General features: G+C 43.1%; 1 pseudogene; it reads left to right on the top strand.

Moving 5' to 3' along the window:
* Positions 1 to 930: 930 nt before the first annotated feature.
* Positions 931 to 1,049, top strand: LOC136660791 (5S ribosomal RNA; annotated as a pseudogene).
* Positions 1,050 to 6,587: the final 5,538 nt, after the last annotated feature.

Here is a 6,587-nt window from a genome sequence, read left to right as displayed (position 1 = left end):
ACACCCATTCCAGAAAGGATTCTCCTGGCAATAATGGGATCAAGTCACGCTATTGTGAGTCTATACATAACAGACCCAGGTTACTGCAGGGCAAAAACATCTCGGTGACATACTTTGCAGGTGAGGTCAGAAGTGATTGCATCACTATATGCTAAGTTCAGCGGTACAAAACTAACTACGTGCAGCTATGCCAATTAGGTTCCCTTTTCAATTTTCAACGTGAAAACGGTCATTTTTGCTGCAGGTAGGTGGGAAGGGAAAAATACTTCCTGAAAACTGATTGAATGGTGAAAATTTGCATCTTTTTTCAGTCTTTTTCAGTTACTTCATGTACTTCCTCTGCTGCTGCCGCCTCAGGACCACCCCCACATTGTTTTTTCCTTCTTTTCCCTGGAAAACCAGGGATCACATAGTGTCACTATCCTGAGCCCATCAGAATTGGTTACATGCTACACAGTGCACAGAATGAGGTGGGAAAATTCTGACTGTCCCATTTCAGACTGCAGGCAGTCACATTGGGTTACACCCTCAAGAGATGGGGGTGACACAACTGGCCAAAATTGTAAAAATCTTGATATTTTCAAATAATACCATCGTAATACCATATATACCATACATATCATGCAATGTGAAATTTCATGTAGAATGCAATGAAACAGACCACGTTGAAATACCTGTATTCTATCAAAGGTTATAGCCAAATAACCAGAAAAGGAGAACGCAACTGCCTTGTGTAGCAATAAGTGGATCTTTTAAATTCAAAATTGACCAATGAGTGATTGTTCTGAGAGCCAACAATGTGTTGTTACAGCAGGGAATCAGTTAGGTGTTAGTATGAGTCTGCTCTCCTTTCCATGTATCAGAGCTAATACTAGAACTCTTATTCAGCTGTATGAGTGTCATCAAATTGGCCACTATTTTTTTTTTATTTGTTTCTGATTTGTTACCCTGCACATGCCCAATCTCGTCTGAACTTGGAAGCTAAGCAGGGTCAGGCCTGGTTAGTACTTGGATGGGAGACTGCCTGGGAATACCAGGTGCTGTAGGCTTATACCATAGTCTTTCGAGACTGAAGGTTGCCAACCAAGCAACCTGCTGGGTGACCTGTACGGTTATGTATTAATGCAAATAAAGTGAATGGGAGGTACACCAACCCTAGTCATGCCACTGCATTTAGGCTGTACATATGATATTGTAATTTATTCTGTATGATCTGGTACAGGAGGAGGTCCATCATGGGGGTGACACAGTGAGTCTGTGCACCGGGTGATGCAAACCCGAGTAATGCCTCTGCCCCCCCCACCCCATGAGCACATTGGAGGAAAAGAGGCCTGTTACTGAGTTACTAGTTTATGACATGCTGAAGTGGAATGGTCCAGAATGCTACCACTTTTTTCTACCACCTCACTCTGCCTCTATGCCTGGTGCAAAGTTCTACTTCTTGTATATTGGCCAACAGAGAGAACACTAGGGAAGAAGTTCTTCTTCTGCCATTTTTCCCACTGAGCTACTTTCCCAAAAAAACAGCAGTAGAGCTGGAAACTGAAGAAGATGCAGTGCTGATTAAAGGGTAGCCCCTGATAATTGGGCTCTTCCAACACTGCCCTTTCAGCAATGCTGCTTTTGCTGGTGTGTCCCTTTGCAGCTCCAGGTGAAAGCAGCTGGTGATGGTGCCATGGGAGCCCAATTATCATACAGGCCAGATAACGAGTTTCTGCAGGTCATATGCAGCCCATTAATAATAATAATAATAATAATAATAATAATAATAATAATAATAATAAACTTTATTTCTATCCCGCCCTTCTCCCTAAAGGGACCCAGGGCGGCTTACAACATATTAAAAACAGATTAAAACATAATTTAACAAACAGATAAAAACATATTACATGGGCCTTATGTTTGGCACCCCTGTTCTAAACAATAGGGCTGTGCTATATCTAGGGCCATCCCAAGACCCTCCCCTCTGGAGCGTGAGGAAACATGCCAAATGGGGGCATGCCACCTTTACCTGGTGACATGATGACCTCTGCTTCTCTCACTCCCTCAGTTGGAGAAGGAAGAAGGGACTGTAGCAGAAGTGTGGTGGGTTAGAGTGTCAGTTACAGCTTCATCCCCCTCTTCCTTTTCCAATTCAAAGAGAGGAGGAGGAGGAGGAGGAGCAGTGGAGGTGAGTGGGGGGGGGAGAGGAGAGAGGTAGGTGAGAGAGAGAGTTGGCTACTATTAAATATCCAAACTCAAGACACACTTGCAAAGAATGTGCTTAAAGAAACAGTGCTAGCGTTTTCCATCACTAATGAAAACTGTCTCCAATTAATTGACACTAGTCTTATCTGATTGATCAACTGACTCAGCCTATTAAAGCTTGCAGCACCAATCTCGTCATTGGATGCAAGAGTCTAGAGTCCATTGTAGGGCAAAGCAGCCGGATGACTTTGTTTGTTTGGCCACAACCACGTGGCAAATCTGCATGTCTCTGAAGTTCTCACCTTGTTCGTGCAAACAGGTTGCATCAAACAACTCCCTTCTGAGAAAAAGGGAGCGTCTTCATTCCTCACAGGATCACTCTTTTTAAACAGAAATGATGCCATGCTCAGAAAATGACAAACTGCCTCTTCTGACTTGAAGAGCAGTCATTTCTCAATGTCCAATTAAAGTACAAGAATTCAAGGATGGCCTAACTGATTTGTGACTAGGTCACCTAATCCATTGGCCTCCTTTCAAATTGAGTTGCAGGGGGTGGGACTTCCCTGGGGGCTTATTGGCATTCACCAGTGACGTGCCTGAAAGCAGTCACCTTATTGTCTTGTGTATCTGTTTGAAGAAGCAGTATTCTCATTTGACTTTGCTCCAGTTTCATGCATGAACACATGAAGCTGCTTTCACAGCAGAGCACCACTCCATCACATTTTGTGCCAGCACCCGGAAAAAGTCACCATGTGCCCAGCGTTTCAAAACACATGGATGCTCTTTCCCAAAGTGCCACAAGTGTTTCTACAGATGTGGAGAATGAGGGTAGGCGTGGTGCAAGGGTGCAGGGGTGGGACTTGCTGGCACACTCTCATACAGCATCCCTGGGTATAACATTCCTAGTTTCTGAACATCTCAACATGCTCTGTTAAGTAGGAGAGAGAGAGAGAGAGAGAGAGAGAGAGAGAGAGAGAGTTTAAAGTGATAAACTTTAAACATTTGCATTTGCCTTGGGCATTTGCTTTGGCATGGGAAAGGCAGGTCATAAATAAATAAATAAATAAATAAATGAATGATCATTTCCTCAATCAGATCTTCATATCTAACTGCTAGTCATCAAGGCAAGTTATCAGCATGCCAATTAATGCTTTCCCCAGGCAGTTATAATTCAAATGATACGTTAGATATCTATATGAAATGCAAACATGATCACACACACACGCACGCACGTACGCACACACACACACACACACACACACACACACACACACACACGGCAAAGCCGAGGTCAAAGTTTGGACCATGACTAAGTTGCATGGCAATCCTTGGGAAACTCTGAGAAGGCAGAAGAAAGCGCCAGGAGACATGCCATGGTCTAGTAGCTGATGACCAGGGGCTCTGAGAGAAATTTTATCAAGGGGTACAAAGTTTCTTTTGGGCCCTTCTCCATTGGATCATAATTTCTTAGTTCATTGGATCATCATTTCTATGAAGTACAATATATAAAACTACGCAGGCTTACTTCAAAATGTGAATGCTAGTTTTCACACACAATATATGCAACCACTTTCTGCGATCACAGGAAAGTTTGGGCTTCCCTCCTTTGGCTCCCGGCCCCCCTTTTTGACCCCAAACCCAGGTACAATGTACCCCCTGCGCGCGCGCGCACACACACACACACACACACACCACACAGACCCTGGTGAGATAGGAAAATGTAAGATCTCAGGAAATTTTGGGGCCCCTTCCTTTGGCTCTCAGGTCCCCTTTTTGACCCCAGACATAGGTGCAAATACCCTGTACCCTCTCACAGGCCCTGCTGATGGCTCACAGACTGGCAACCAGTCCACGGACCACAGTTGGAGGAGCACTGATCTTGGGGCTCATCTCGGATTTCTGTGACTGACTGCATCCTGCTAAGGATTCAGAACCCAACAGAATATGGCCCTGTTGGGTGTTTTTACTGTATTATCTCACACACATGCACACACACCATCCACCTTAAATATACATACACACTTTTATGTGCATACATGTGTGCTCTTACATGCATGTGCACTTGCATACCTATGGACACAGGGCTCTCAGGTACGATATGAATGTAAATACGTATACACACGTACAGAACCCCAGACACATATAGGTGAAAGGGAGGATGGAATGGAGGGGTTGGGACACTCCTTCCCTCTTGCCCTTTCTCCTCCACGTATTGCCCCACCCATGATCTCCCTTTGCCAGTTCACCACTGCTCCTCTCTCCCTCTTAACACTATTATTTCTCTTGATGCTCTTTTCATATAACCTTCAGCACTGGCGGGGGGGGGGGGGAGTAAGTAATATATTGCCCGTTTCCAGGACTAAAGAAAATCTCTGCATGAAGACATTGCCTTTTGGCTCCGCTAGATGGCAATTAGAGTTCATCAGATCAAGACGTGCCACTTCGAAGAAGAAAATACAGTCTTCCAGCCAAGGATTCCTTTCTTTTGTGCAGGAGCAACTTTGGGTTGTGTGTAGCACTCTCAGAGCCCTGTGCTCAAGAATTTCCATATGACGAGAAGTCTGCTTAAAGCCAAGCAGTGTTTTGGATCACACTTTTTGAACTCTGATATCATGGCTTTCGTTAGAGTCTGGAACAGGTTACTTCTCCATTTCCCCCCTCCCCTCATGAAACCCCCACTGTGCACCCCAGGGATAGGGTAAAACCTAAACTTTGGAGCCCTTCGCCAATTTGCTATTTTGGACCCTGTGTTGCTAGGAAACCAGAATGGGCTTGAAAACATGTGGATCCTTTTAGTTTTGAATGTTTGTCTCCTTTCGACATACAGTTGGCTTGCTCTTCCTGCAGCAGAATCCTAGCATGGTTGGTCTATAGAGGGTATATTAACCTGTGGGGTCTGCACCCCTGGAGAGTGTGTGAGGTACGCCCAGAATCAAGGAAAAAAATTGATTTGATTCCCCCCTCCCCAATGGTTTAAATTTAATGTGATTTTTTTTTTTTAAGTTTCTACTTCTTGTCATATATGTTCAATACAATTTCAGGAAAAGAGCAAATAAACATCATGGAAATAAAAAAAAAATTGGGGTATGTGTGAGCAGTTTCAAAATTCTCCTGGGCGTGCTTGAAGCATAAAAGTTTAAGCCCTGCCCAGGCCTCCCAATGCCTTATAAGCCATTAAAAAGTCACTTCCAGTTTTTTTTTTCTTTTTTTCAAAATGGAAGTCACATGTTTTTGACTCTAAGAGTGAGTGAATCGCAGATACAGGATCCACGGATGTGGGGGCCCCCTGTATTTTTTTAATAATAGCTTCATGTTATAAATCATTCAGTGTGTAATTTAAGGTAGAATGCAATGAAACAAATCATGTTGAAATATCTATATTCTATTAAAGGGTATTGGTAAATAACCAGAAAACACCACTGCCTTATGTAACAAGAAGTGGATTTTCTTAACTTAAAACTGACCAATGAGACTGATTGTTCTGAAAGCCAATGAGGTGTTTTGAATGACACAGCACATAACCAATAAGGTGTTAGTATGAGTCAGCTCTCATTTCCATGTATCAGAGCTAATTCTAGAACTCTTATTCAGTTGTGTGAGTGTCACCAAGTTAGTTTTTGGTTGGTTACTGATTTGCTTGGTGACCTGTACTATTAAATATTAAAATAAAAAAAAAAAAAATTAGTGGGGACTACACTAACCTTAGTGATGCGATTTTAGTTGTGCATATAATATTGTAATTTATTCTGTATGGTCTGGTATGGGAGGAGGTCCATCATGGGGGTGATACAATGAGCTCTCTGACAGTGTGACACAAACCCTCAAACCTTAGTGACACCTCTGCACACTTCACACACGAGCAAATAACATGATTAAAGTTCCTTCTTGTTTCATGATAGCCAAGAGAGAGCTTGGCTTGACTCCAGCTAAACAGCTATCAGGTATATTAGATGTGACCTTCTGCTACAAGATCATTTTGGTAAAATACTTCTTCAGGGTTTGGGTAGACTAATTTGTGCCCAGAGAAGTTGCTTTTAGTAGCATTGGCTGACTTTGATCATGTGTTTACAGGTGCGTGTGAGTCAGAAGCGTGTTATTTAACACAATCCATGCCACAAGCATTACTGAGAGCTTCTGGTCATCTACTGAGGCAAACTGTTGCATATTTTGAGCCAAACTCAATGTAACAATTCCATATTATGGGGGTTGCAAAAGCACTCGCCCCCTTCTCCCCAAGCTCTGAGTTTGAATAAACACACATTTTGCTAAGAGCATACCAGATGTTCCCACTAAAATACCAGTTATCCAATTTTCTTTGGAAAAGTAAATCTCCTCTTACATTTCCACCCATGCTGTGTTATGTGGGGTTACACTGGAGAGCAACATGGAGGGATGTAGTG

The sequence above is a fragment of the Tiliqua scincoides genome, chromosome 9 (genome assembly GCF_035046505.1).
Source record: "Tiliqua scincoides isolate rTilSci1 chromosome 9, rTilSci1.hap2, whole genome shotgun sequence".
In the NCBI taxonomy this organism is placed as follows: Eukaryota; Metazoa; Chordata; class Lepidosauria; order Squamata; family Scincidae; genus Tiliqua; species Tiliqua scincoides.
This window is presented reverse-complemented; position numbering and strand designations above follow the sequence as displayed.